The sequence below is a fragment of the Myodes glareolus genome, chromosome 8 (genome assembly GCF_982192425.1).
Source record: "Myodes glareolus chromosome 8, mMyoGla1.1, whole genome shotgun sequence".
Lineage (NCBI taxonomy): Eukaryota > Metazoa > Chordata > Mammalia > Rodentia > Cricetidae > Myodes > Myodes glareolus.
Genome location: NC_142033.1, coordinates 106,863,932 through 106,877,763, shown reverse-complemented (window position 1 = coordinate 106,877,763; position 13,832 = coordinate 106,863,932). Strand labels below are relative to the sequence as shown.

Below are 13,832 nucleotides of genomic sequence, written 5' to 3'. Positions count from 1 at the left end.
TAATATGGGCTCATTTCTAATCATCTAAATCATTTGTTGGGATCATTCACATCAAGAGAATTATGTTAACAACTAAAATAAGCAATGTGCAGAGTCTGTTCACAAAGGCATTAAATTCATTCAATTCGTCACTGAACAAGTAGCAAGGACTTTCATCACCTCCAAATGATGAGGATGGAATAAAGGAGAATATTCATTTTCTGAATTATAATGATATCTTTGAGAGCTGCAGAATTGACTCAGTAACATTGCATCTGTAGGGCATTCAAGTTTGGTTCCTCACACCCACATGAGGTGGCTCAGAAGTATCTGTAAATCCTGGTCCAGGAGATGTGATGCACTTCTTTGCCTTCCTTGGGAACCAGAATGTTAATGTTATAAAGGTAGATATATACATACATATACTTAACATACATATACATGTATATGTATATGCATATGTATATACGTGTATGTGTGTGTGATAGGAGAGAGACTCCATATTTTAAAAAGCTTTTTTCATGTATGTGTTTTTTCTTAAAATTGTTTTTGTTCAAGTGTATTATTGGAACACTGTCCTAGTTGAAGTTATGTGAGAATTTTGAGTATTTGTGTTTATACTTCAAAGAAACAGGACAAGCCTATTGTGATGTAAGTTTCTGCAAAACACAACGTGTTTTCTTGTTCCTTACAATATAGCAGTTAGGAGTGAGTTTACTTCTTTTTAGTCATTACTGTTTGTTGTTTTTATTTAGTTAAATTATACTTTATATGCCTTCGTGGAAAAAGTTGTTACTGTTCCATGTGTGTTGTTCATTTCCAGGCTGCTCAGACTCAAAATAATTACACAGAAACTATATTATTTAAATCACTGCTTGGCCAATAGCTTAAGCATATTGCTAGCTAACTCATATCCTAAATTAACCCATTTCTATTAATCTGTGTATTGCCATGTGGCTGTGGCTTACTGGACAAAATTCCAGCATCTGCCTTTTCTGGTGGCTACATGGCTTCCCACTGAGTCTGCCTTCTTTCTCCCAGCATTCGGTTTAGTTTTCTCACCTGTCTCTACTCTTCCCTATCACAGGCCAAAGCAGCTTCTTTATTCATTAACCAATAAAAGCAACACATATACAGAAGGACTTCCCACACCACTTCCCCTTTTCTGTCTAAATGAAAAGGAAGGTTTTAACTTTAACATAGTAAAACTACATAAAACTAAACAGGTATCAAGCAAGAATTACAGTTAAAGTATTTATATTTACTTTATCTTTTATCATAACTAAGGAAAATTGTAACTATCTATTCTTCACCAAAGACCCCAGAAGGATATAATATTACTGAAGCAAACAGGATGTGCGTTGTAAGCAACTTTCAAAACTTTAGAATTGACAGAAACATCACACTACCTGGACAGTCACCCACAGGTAGCATCTGTAACACTGGGGCATCCATCTTCAGCCTACGCCCATAGTATCCAGCAGACTTTTCCATGAAGCAGGAATTTCAAAGACATTTCTGCCTACATCAGCAATTTGTCAGTCACTTTCTTCTGTGTCCTGCAGAATGTCTGGCAGACTCATGAAGCAGGGACCCGAAGGACCATCTTACCTATAGGAAAGTTTTGTTATATGTAATTTTACTACGTTAAAGTTAAAACATTCCTTTTCATTTAGACAGAAAAGGTGAAATGGTGTGGGACATCCTTCTGTACCAATTGAGCTTCAATTTCATCCTGGGAAAAATCACAAACATCCCCTCTTCCCATACCCAAGTAGTGTTGGGACATCAACCCATGGATGGATCTTTCCATTAGACCTGAACAAATTATGTTGTGGTGTTTTCATGCCAAAATCTATTCACATTTTAAAAATATAAAATTTTAAATAAGACATGTATGGTTATAACCCTAACTCTACCTTTTAATTTTATTTTTAATTGAGTCTTACAACTCCCATGTGCTCTTTCAAAATTCCTTGACCCTGCAAAGTACATCATCTCATATCCTTAAGATGAGTTTTTTCCAGGCTGATATCAGGGGCTTTGCATCATTAGCATAATGGTACCCAGACAGTAATTATTTATTCAAGGCATCAACGACCAAAATCCCTGTGATGACAGAAAGATAAATTCCCCTTTTACCTAGCATTCCTGGGAGAAAACAGGGATGATGTATTCATTTCTGCAATTACTTCCTGCTGACCTTAGGATGTTATTCTCGGGGCCTGGAAGGCTAGAATGTTAGTCAAAGGCAACGAGGAAACTTAGAAGTATCTGGTTCATAGCCATGCTGAAAAACAGCAATCACATTGGCTGGATTGGTCCACTTCAAGTTTCAGCAAGTTCAGTGTTCATAGTTATTTGGAGTAAGGTGTTGACAATTGATGTTTGGATGGAGTTGTTAGCCAAATAGAAACCTGTTAAGAGAGATACAAACTAGGAACAGATGTTAACATTTATTAACTTATTTTAAAACTGTAGACTCATAGTCTCAATAATTAAGGAAGAAGAAGAGTCCCAAGACCAGGAGAGAGAGAAAATACCATAATCCTTTTAATTTGAGAGAAGTGGATCCAAGTTGTATAATTCTCTTGATTTTCTAAAGTTTGTTTGAATCTTCATTTTATAAAAGAAAAACATAAAAGTTGTAGATATATTGGCATTATCAATCTGTATTGAAATCCATATTGTAGAACAAGCAGGTAACAAGTATCTGTAAAATAGCCAGAATAATTCACATCCTTGGGTTTGAGCAAAAACTAGATTTGGGTTAAACAGCATGTAAACCTATGTTCAGAAGATAACCAAAAGAAATTTAAAATCTTGAGCTTGTGACTCAAACAGTAAGCAGTCATTGCTCTGTTAGTTTGTCAGAACTCTATTAATGTTAAATTCTGAACTTTTGAAATCCTAGTATAATAATATTATGGAAGGGAAACAAATTCTGTAATATTTGTATATACAGCTTAAGCCATTATTTCTTATAAATTGTATCTATATTTTTCAGAATATCCTCTCAGACCCATATAATCTAAGCTTTTATGCCTTCAGGTCCTTATTGATGTCCTAAGGCCTTTATATCTTTAGACTCTCAGAGTTTATATAAACTCATAAGCATTTTGTCCTATTATTAACCATTATAGGAGCAGTTAGACTGCAGTTTATATTTCCAGACCACAGATGTGATGTTGGCAGTTTTTAATAAACATATTTGGACTTGTCCATGAACGTCTGAATAGCTAAGAGCATTAGCTTTGTCAGTTCATAGGAGGCCAATCATAAAATCCTATAACTCAGGGGGTTGTAATACGTTGATTAATTATTAACTTGTATTTTTAACCTCAGTCCTTTTACATTTCATAGGAGGCCAATCACAAAATCCTATAGCTCATGGGGTTGTAATATGTTGATTAATTATTAACTTGTATTTTTAACCTCGGTCCTCCTTTTGCATTTACAGATCATGATCTCATTTTTAACATAAATATTCTGCAGTGAATAATCACCAGCATTTTTTATGAAGAAAATCAATCAGAATTAACATGATGAAATCTCCAACATTATTTATAGTTTTCCTTAAAACTCAATAGTTTTAAGATGAATAAAGAATTCATTGACAAATTCCTTTTACTGTATTATTACAGTCTCTTGTTTGTCCCCTAATCCTTCAGAAAACGTGCAAATCTCCATCAATGTTTCCTGTTGTGATTTCTTCCAGCAGTCCAGAACATTACATAGATACATTTCAAACAAGTGCATGTGTGTGTGTATCACTCACAATAAGAATAACTTAAATTTGCATTAACATGTAAGAAAACCTGTACCAATGTGAAACTTTCAAAACTAGCAGCAGTTTTTTAAATCTTTATTTTAGTTTTCTTAATCTTAATAATAATTTGTACCCAATTTCCTTAAAAAATGATTATTTTTAAATGATTAAAACCCACATATTTTTCTTTTCCTGTGCAAACAAGAGCATAACTTTCCCCAAACATAATGCATCTTTAACTTTTAAAAATCAATGCTTCTCCTCTCCCTCACCTGCCTCAGCTTCTCTAGCCAGCCAGCAGGAGAGGTCCTTGCAGGTAGGCCATTCCAAAACCCCAAAGACACAGACAGTGCAAGGATTGGACCAAGATGCCAAGACACTACTGGCATCAATTGAAGGAAGAGATGGATAGGCACCAATGCAAGAATTCACCCAACAACTGAAAGCAACATGGTAACACCAGAATCCAGTGGTCATATAATAGGAAGGTTTGATTATCTTAACCCAGAAGAAGCAGAAGAAAATGATTATAACATAACTTTATGAAAATGATGGAGACCTTTAAAGAGAAAATGGAAAACTCCCTTAAAGAAATGGAGGAAAAGGCAAACAAGATATTGGAAGAAATTAATAAATCTCTCAAACTCAAAGAAAAAAAAGCAAACAGGTGAAGCAAACTGTTCAAGACTTGAATTCTGAAATAGAATAAAGAAATAAAATACAAACTGAGGGAGTTCTGGATGTGGAAAATCTGAGTAAACTACATGGGAACTACAGATTCAAGCATAACTAACAGAATACCAGAGATGGAAAACAAAATCAAAGGGGCTGAAGATTCTACTGAGGAAATAGACTCATTGACCAAAGATAATATTAAATCCAAAAAATTCTTAACACAAAACATCCAGGAAATCTGGAACACCATGAAAAGGTCAAACCTAAGAATAATAGGGGTAGAAGAAGAAGAACTCCACCTCAAAGGCACAGAAAATCTATTCAACAAAATCATAGATGAAAACTTTCCCAACCTAAAGAAGGATATCCCTATAAAGGTACAAGAAGCTTACAGAACAACAAATAGACTGGATAAGAAAAAGTCCCCTTTCCATATAATAATCAAAACACAAAACATACAGAATAAAGACAATATTAAGAGCTGCAAGGGAAAAAGATCAAGTAACATAAAAAGGTAGACCTATCAGAATTACATCCAACTTTTCAATGGAAACCATGAACACCAGAAGGTCCTGGGCACACAGAAGTTCTGTATGTGGTGTAGATACTAAGAGACCACAGATGCAAGCCCAGACTACTATACCCTGCAAAGCTTTCAATCACCATTGATGGAAAAAATAAGATGTTCCATGACAAAACCAGATTTAAAAAATACCTATCCACAAATCCAGCCCTACAGAAATTACTACAAGGAAAATCCCAACCCAAAGAAGCTAACAGTACCCATAAAAACACAGAAAACAGATAACGTCACCCCCCCCCCCCCAAACAAGGGAAACACATGCACTACTACCAAAAAAAAAATAACAGGAATTAACAATCACTGGTCATTAATATCTTTTAATATCAATGGACCCAATTCACTTATAAAAGGACACAGGCTAAGGGAATGGATATGAAAGTAGGATCCAGCCTTCTGCTATATATACAAGAAACATACCTTAACCTCAAAAACAGATATTCTCTCAGAGTAAAGGGTTGGGAAAAGATTTTTGAATCAAATGGACCTAAGAAACAAGTAGGTGTAGCTATCGTAATATCTAACAAAATGCATTTCAAACTAAAATCAATCAAAAAAGATGGAGAAGAACTCTTTACACCCATAACAGGAACAATCCATCAAGATGAAGTCTCAGTCCTGGCCCCCAAATGCAAGATCAACCACATTTGTAGAAGAAACATTGCTATAGCTTAAATCACAATCAAACCCCACACACTAATAGTAGGTGACTTCAACACCTCACCCTCCTCAATGGATGGGTCAACCAGATGGAAACCTAACAGAAATGATAGAACTAACAAATATCATGACTCAAATGGAATTGACAGACATCTACAGAACATTCCACCCAAACATGAGAATAAACCTTCTCAGTACCTCATGGAACCTTCTCTAAAATTGATCACATACTGGGTAACAAAGAAAACCTGAACAGATACAAAAAAATTGGAATAACCCCTTTATCTTATTAGATCACCATGGTTTAAAATTAGAATTCAGTTACAACACTAATTTCAGAAAGTCCACAAACATGGAAATTAAACACTGCTCTCTTGAATCATAACTGAGTCAAAGAAGAAGTAAAAAAAAGAAATTAAAGACTCCTAGAATTCAATGAAAATGAAGGCACAATGTACCCAAACCTATGGGAGACTATGAAAGCCGTACTAAGAGGAAAGTTCATATCACTAAGTGCCTACATAAAAAAAGAAAGCTCACACTAGTGAATTAACAGCACACCTGAAAGCTCTAGAACAAAACAAAGCAGACTCACCCAGGAGGAGTAGAAAACAGGAAATAATCAAATTGAGTGCTGAAATCAATAAAATAGAGACAAAGAAAACAATAAAAAGAATCAATGAAACAAAGAGCTAGTTCTTTGAGAAAATCAACAAGATAGACAAACCCTTATCCAAACTAATCAAAAGGCAGAGAGAGACTATCTAAATTCACAAAATCAGAAATGAAAAGAGGGACATAACAATAGACACAGGAAATCCAGAGAATTATGAGGCCATGCTACAAAAACCGACAGTCGGCAAAATTGGAAAATATAAAATAAATAGACAATTTTCTTGGTAGGTAGCACATACCAAAATTAAATCAAGACCAAGTGAACACTTTAAATAGACCTATAACCTTCAAGTAAATAGAAGCAGTCATCAAATCCTCCCAACCAAAAAGAGTGCATGACTGGATGGTTTCTCTGCAGAATTCTACCAGAATTTCAAAGAAAAGCAATTATCTGTATTCCTCAAGGTGAACCACATAATAGAAACAGAAGAAACATTGCCAAATTCTGATAATGAGGCTATAGTTACTCTGATACCAAAATCACACGAAGACTCAACCAAGTAAGAGTATTACAGACTTTTTATTATTATTATTATTAAAAATTTCCACCACCTCCCATTTCCCTCCCCCTCCCACACACCTTGTCCCCCTCCTTCTCCAGTCCAAAGAGCAGTCAGGGTTCCCTGCCCTGTGGGAAGTTCAAGGTCCTCCCCACTCCATCCAGGTCTAGCAAGGTGAGCATCCAAACAAACCAGGCTCCCACAAAGCCAGTACATGCAGTAGAATCAAAACCCAGTGCCATTGTCCTTGGCTTCTCAGTCAGCCCTCATTGTCAGCCACATTCAGAGTGTCCAGTTTGATCACATGCTCCATCACTCCCAGTCCAGTTGGCCTTGGTGAGCTCCCATTAGATCAGCCCCACCGTCTGAGTGAGTGGGTGCACCCCGCATGGTCCTGACTTCCTTGCTCATGGTCTCCCTCCTTCTGCTCCTCATTTGGACTTTGGGAGCTCAGTCCAGTGCTCCAATGTGGGTCTCTGTCTCTATCTCCATCCACCGCCAGATGAAGGTTCTATGGTGATATGCAAGATATTCATTAGTGTGGCTATAGGATAGGGCGAGTTCAGGCACCCTCTCCTCAGCTGCCCAAGGAACAAACTGGGGACATCTCCTTGAACATCTAGGAACCCCTCTAGAGTCAAGTCTCTTGCAATCCCTAAAGTGGCTCCTTTAATTAAGAGATCTACTTCCCTGCTCCCATATCCACCCTTCCTTCATCCCAACTGTCCTATTCCCCCAAGTTCTCACCATCCTCCCCTTCTCCCTTCTCTCTCCCCATCTCCCCTTACCCCTCCCCACCCTAATCCCCAATCTTCTCATTTTTTCCTGGAAATCTTGTCTACTTCCAATATCCAGGAGGATAACTATATATTTTTCTTTGGGTTCACCTTCTTCTTTAGCTTCTCTAGGATCACGAATTACAGGCTCAATGTAATTTAATTATGACTAGAATCCACTTATGAGTGAGTACATACCATATTCATCTTTTTGGGTCTGGGTTACCTCACTCAGGATAGTGTTTTCTATTTCCATCCATTTGCATGCAAAATTCAAGTCATTGTTTTTTACCGCTGAGTGGTACTCTAATGCTTATATATTCCACACTTTCTTTATCCATTTTTCCATTGATGGGCATCTAGGTTGTTTCCATGTTCTGGCTATTACAAATATTGCTGCTATGAACATAGTTGAATAAATGCTTTTGTAGTATTATCTTTTGGGTATATTCCCAAGAGTGGTATTGCTGGATCCTGGGGTTGGTTTATCCCAAATTTCCTGATAAACCACTACACTGATTTCCAAAGTAATTTCACAAGTTTGCATTCCCACCAGCAATGGATGAGTGTTCCCTTTCCTCCAAATCCTCTCCAGCAAAGGTGGTGTTTTTGTTTTAGCCATTCTGACAGGTATAAGATTGTATCTCAAAGTTGTTTTGATTTGCAATTCCCTGATCGCTAAGGAGGTTGAGCATGACCTTAAGTGTCTTTTGGCCACATGAACTTCTGTTGAGAATTCTCTGTTCAGTTCAGCACCCCATTTTTTAATTGGGTTAGTTAGCATTTAAAGTCTAGTTTCTTGAGTTCTTTATATATTTTGGAGATCAGTTCTTTGTCTGATGTGAAGATATTTTCCCATTCAGTAAGCTGCCTTTTTGTCTTATTTACAGTTTCCATTGCACTAAAGAAGCTTCTCAGTTTCAGGAGATCTCATTTATTTATTGTTGCTCTTATTGTCAGTGCTACAGGGGATCTACCTAGGAAAAGTAGTCTCCTGTGCCCATATCTTGTAGACGACTTCCTACTTTCTATTCTATCATGTTCAGTGTGGTCAGATTAATATTGAGGTCTTTAATCCATTTGGACTTGAGTTTTGTGCATGGTGATAGATATGGATCTATTTTCATTTTTCTACAGGATGATATCCAGTTATGCCAGCACCATTTGTTAAAGATGCTTTCTTTCTTTCATTGTATACTTTTAGCTCCCTTGTCAAAAATCAGGTGTTCATAGGTTTGTGTATTAATATTTGGGTCTTTGATTCGATTCCATTGGTCAAAATCTCTGTTTTTGTGCCAATACCAAGCTGTTTTCATTACTGTAGCTCTGTAATAGAGTTTGAAGTCAGAGATGGTTATGTCTCTGGAAGTACGTTTATTGTATAGGATTGTTTTGGCTATCCTGGGTTTTTTGTTTTTCCATATATAGTTGGTTATTTTTCTCTCAAAATCTGTGAAGAATTTTGTTGGGGATTGCATTGAATCTATAGATTGCATTTGGTAGAATTGCCATTCTTACTATGTTGATCCTCCCAATCCAAGAGCATGGGAGATCCTTCCATTTTCTGGTATCCTCTTCAGTTTCTTTCTTCGAAGACTTAAAGTTCGTGTCAAATAGTTCTTTCACGTTCTTGGTTAGGGTAACCCCAAGATACTTTATGCTATATGTGGCTATTGTGAAAAGTGATGTTTCTCTGATTTCCCTCTCTGCTTCTTTGTTCTTTGTGTATTGGAGGGCAACTGATTTTTTGGAGTTGATCTTGTATCCTGCCACATTACTAAAGGTGCTTATCAGCTGTAGGAGTTCTTTGGTAGAGTTTTTTGGTGTCGCTTATGTACATTATCATATCATCTGCAAATAACGAAAGTTTGACTTCTTCCTTTCCAATTCGAATCCCCTTGATCCCCTTATGCTGTCTTATTGCTATTGCTAGAACTTCAAGCACTATATTGAAGAGATATGAAGAAAGTGAAAAGCCTTGTCTTGTTCCTGATTTTAGTGGAATGGCTTTGAGTTTCTCTCTTTTTAATTTAATGTTAGCTGTTGGCTTGCTGTATATTGCTTTTATTATATTTAGGAATGAACCTTGTATCCCTAATCTCTCCAAGATCTTTATCATAAAGGGGTGTTGAATTTTGTCAAATGCTTTTTCAGCATCTAGTGAAATGATCATATGATTTTTTTCCTTCAGTTTATTTATATGATGGATTACATTTATAGATTTTCGTATGTTGAACCTACCCTGCATCTCTGGGATGAAGCCTACTTGATCATAATGGATAATTTTTTAAAATGTTTTCTCAGATTCTCTTTGCCAGAATTTTATTGACAATGTTTGCATCGATGTTCATGAGTGAAATTGGTCTGTAATTCTCTTTCTTGGTTGGGTCTTTGTGTGGTTTTGGAATCAGGGTGACTGTAGCATCATAAAAAGAGTTAGGCAATAACTCTTCTGATTCTATTATGTGAAACACATTAAGGAGTATAGGTATCAGCTCTTCTTGAATGTTCTGATAAAATTCTGCATTAAAACCATCAGATCCTGGGCTTTTTTTGGTTGGGAGGTTTTCGATGACAGCTTCTATTTCCTCACAATTTATAGGTCTATTTAAATTGTTCACCTGGTCTTGATTTAAGTTTGGTTATGGTACTTATCTAAAACAAGTCCATTTCTTTTACATTTTCCAACTTTGTGGCATATAAGCTTTTGTCGTAAGACCTAATGATTCTCTGAATATCCTCAGTGTCTGTTGTTAGGTCCCCTTTTTCATTTCTAATCTTGTTAATTTGCATGTTCTCTCTCTGCTTTTTGATTAGTTTGGATAAAGGTTTGTCAATCTTGTTGACTTTCTCAAAGAACCAGCTCTTTGTTTCATTGATTCTTTGGATTGTTTTCTGTGTTTCTATTTTGTTGATTTCAGCCCTTAGTTTGATTATTTACAGTCTTCTACTCCTCCTGGGTAAGTCTGCTTCTTTTTTCCTAGAGCTTTCAGTTGTGCTGTTAAATACAGACCAGTCTTACTCATGAACATATGTGGAAAAATACTCAATAAAATACTGGCAAGCCAAATCCCAGAACAGATAAAAAAAAATCATCCACCATGATCAAGTTGGCTTCATCCCAGAGATGCAGAGGTGGGTCAACATGAAAATCTATTAATATAATCTACCATATAAATAAACTGAAATAAAAAACAATCTTGTTACATGCTGAAAAGGCATTTGAAAAAATCCGACACCCCTTCTTGATAATCATCTTAGAGAAATCAGGGATACAAGGAACATATCTAAACATAATAAAAGCAATATACAGCAATCCAACAGCCATCATCAAATTAAGTGGAGAAAACCTCTAAGTGATCCCAATAAAATTAGGGACAAGACAAGGCTGTCCACTCTCCCTGTGTCTATTCAACATAGTTCTGTAAGTTCTGGTTATAACAATAGGATAACAAAAGTAAATCCAGGAGATACAAATTGGAAAGGAAGAAGTCAAGCTTTTTGATTTGTAGATAATATTATAGTATACATAAGTGGCCCCCAAAACTCTACTAAAGAACTCATACAGCTGATGAATATCTTAAGTAATGTGGCAGGATACAAGATCAACTCAAAAAAATCAGTAGCCCTTCTATACCAAAATGCTAAAGAAGCTGAGAAAGAAATCAGAAAAACACAATTCATAATAGCCACAAATAACATAAAATATCGTGGGGTAACACTAACCAAAGTGAGACCTGTTCCACAAAAACCTTAAGACTTTGAAGAAAGAAACTGCAGGAGATACCAGAAAATGGAAACATCTCCCATGCTTTTAGATAGGTAGCGTCATCATAATAAAAATAGCAATCCTACCAAAAGTGATATATAGATTCAATGCAATCCCCATCAAAATTATAACACAATTCTTCACAGAGCTTGAAAGAACAATACTCAACTTCATATGAAAAAAAAAACCCCAGAATAGCCAAAACAATCCTGTCTGATAGAGGAACTTCTAGAAGCATCACCATCCCTGACATCAAGTTCTGTTATAGAGCTACAGTAATGCAAACAACCCAGTATTGGCATAAAAACAGAGAGGTTAACCAACAGAATCAAATTGAAGACCCAGATATTAATCAACAAACATAAATACCTGATTTTTGACAAAGAAGCCAAAAATATACAATGGAAAAAGAAAAAAATCTTAAACAAATGGTGCTGGCATAAGTGGATGTCAACATGTAGAAGAATGAAAATAGATCCATACTATGGCTGTGCACAAAACTCAAGTCCAAATGGATTACAGACCTCAATATAAATTTGGCCACACTAAACATGATATAAGAGAAAATGGGAAGTAGCCTTCAATTCATGGGAACAGGACACCACTTTCTAAATATAACACAAACACAGACAATAAAAGCAACAATAAATAAATGGGACCTCCTGAAGCTGAAAAGCTTCTGTAAAGCAAAGGACAGTCAATAAGACAAAAAGGCAGCCTGCTGAATGGGAAAAAAATCTTTACCACATCAGACATAAGACTGATCTCCAAAAGATATAAAGAACTCAAGAAATTAGACATCAAAATTCCAAATAACCCAATTAAAAAATGGGGTACAGAACTAAACAGAGAATTCTCAACAGAAGAATCTCAAATGGCTGCAAGACACTTATGGAAATTTTCAACATCCTTAGCCATCAGGGAAATGCAAATAAAAACAACTCTGAGATACCATCTTACAACAGTCAGAATGGCTAAAATCGAAAACACCAATGATAGCTTATGCTGAAGAGGATGTGGAGTAAGGGGAACACTCCTCCATTGCTAGTGGGAATGCAAACTTGCACATCCACTTTGGAAATCAGTATGGTGGTTTCTCAGAAAATTGGGAATCAACCTGCCTCAGGACCTAGCAATATCACTCTGGGGCATATGCCCAAAAGATGCTCAATTATACTACAAGGATATTTGTTCAACTATGTTCATAACAGCATTATTTGTAATAGCCAGAATGTGGAAACAATCTAGATGCCCCTCAAGTGAAGACCGGATAAAGAAAATGTGGCACATTTACACATTAGAGTACTACTCAGTGGTAAAAAACCAATGGCATCTTGAAATTTGCATGTAAATGGATCAAACTAGAAAAAACCATCCTGAGTGAGAAAATCAAGACCCAGAAAGATGAATATTGTGTGTACTCATTCATAAGTGAATACTTACAAAGAATATTGAGCCCATAGTTCATGAACCTGGAGAAGCTAAGTAACAAGGTGAACCTTAAGAAAACATACATAGATCTGCCTGGAAAGGGGAAATAGACAAGATCACTTGACAAAATTGGGAGCGTGGGGGTGGGGTGAGAAGGGAGGACAGAAAGGGAAGAAGAAGGGAGAAGGGGAGGTGGAAGAACTTGAGGAAACAGGATAGGTGAGATGTAGGAAAGAGATAAGAGCAAGGAAAGAGATATTTTGATGGAGAGAGCCATTATGGGGCTCTCAAGAAACCTAAAGAATGACCCCAGCTAAGACCCTAAGCAACAGAGGAGAGAATGCCCAAGTTGGTCTTGCCTTATAATCAGACTGATAAATATCTTAAATATTACTATAGATCCTTCATCCAGCAACTGATGGAAACAGAGGCAGAGACGTGCATTGGAACACTGGACTCCCAAAATCCAGTTGACTGGACTTTGACTGGGTGGGAGGAGTGAGAATATTAGCAAAGAGGTTAAGGCCATGATGGATACACCCACTGAAACAGTTAACCTGAGCTAGTGGGAGCTCCAGCTGGACAGGAAAGGAAACAACATAGGTTCAAACTAGTCCCTCTGAATGTGGGTGACAGTTGTATGACTGGGGCAGACTGAGGGGCCACTGGCAGTGGCACCAGGATTTATTCCTCGTGTTTGTACTGGCTTTTTTGGAATATATTCTCTTTGGATGGATACCTTGTTCAGCCTAGATATAGTAGGGAGGGCCTTGAACCTTACCCTCTCTGAGGAGTCGATGGAGGTTGGGGTGGAAGAGTAGGTGGATGGAATGGGCAGAGGGGAGGGAGAAGGAACTGGGATTGGTATGTAAAATGAAAAGATAGTTTTATTTCTTTTTTTAAAAAATAAGAAAATCAATACTTCTCAAAGTATATAGGTTGATATAATTCAACATTTTTTCAAGCAGTATCAGGACAGAGAAGGGTTAAGATGAGAAACTGCTGGCCAGCAGAAGAG

General features: G+C 36.7%; 1 protein-coding gene across 1 annotated transcript in view; it reads left to right on the top strand.

The window, feature by feature from the left end:
• LOC125396602 (uncharacterized) overlaps positions 1-13,832 on the top strand; it is a 94,064-nt gene that overhangs the window by 22,570 nt on the left and 57,662 nt on the right. The window lies entirely within an intron of this gene.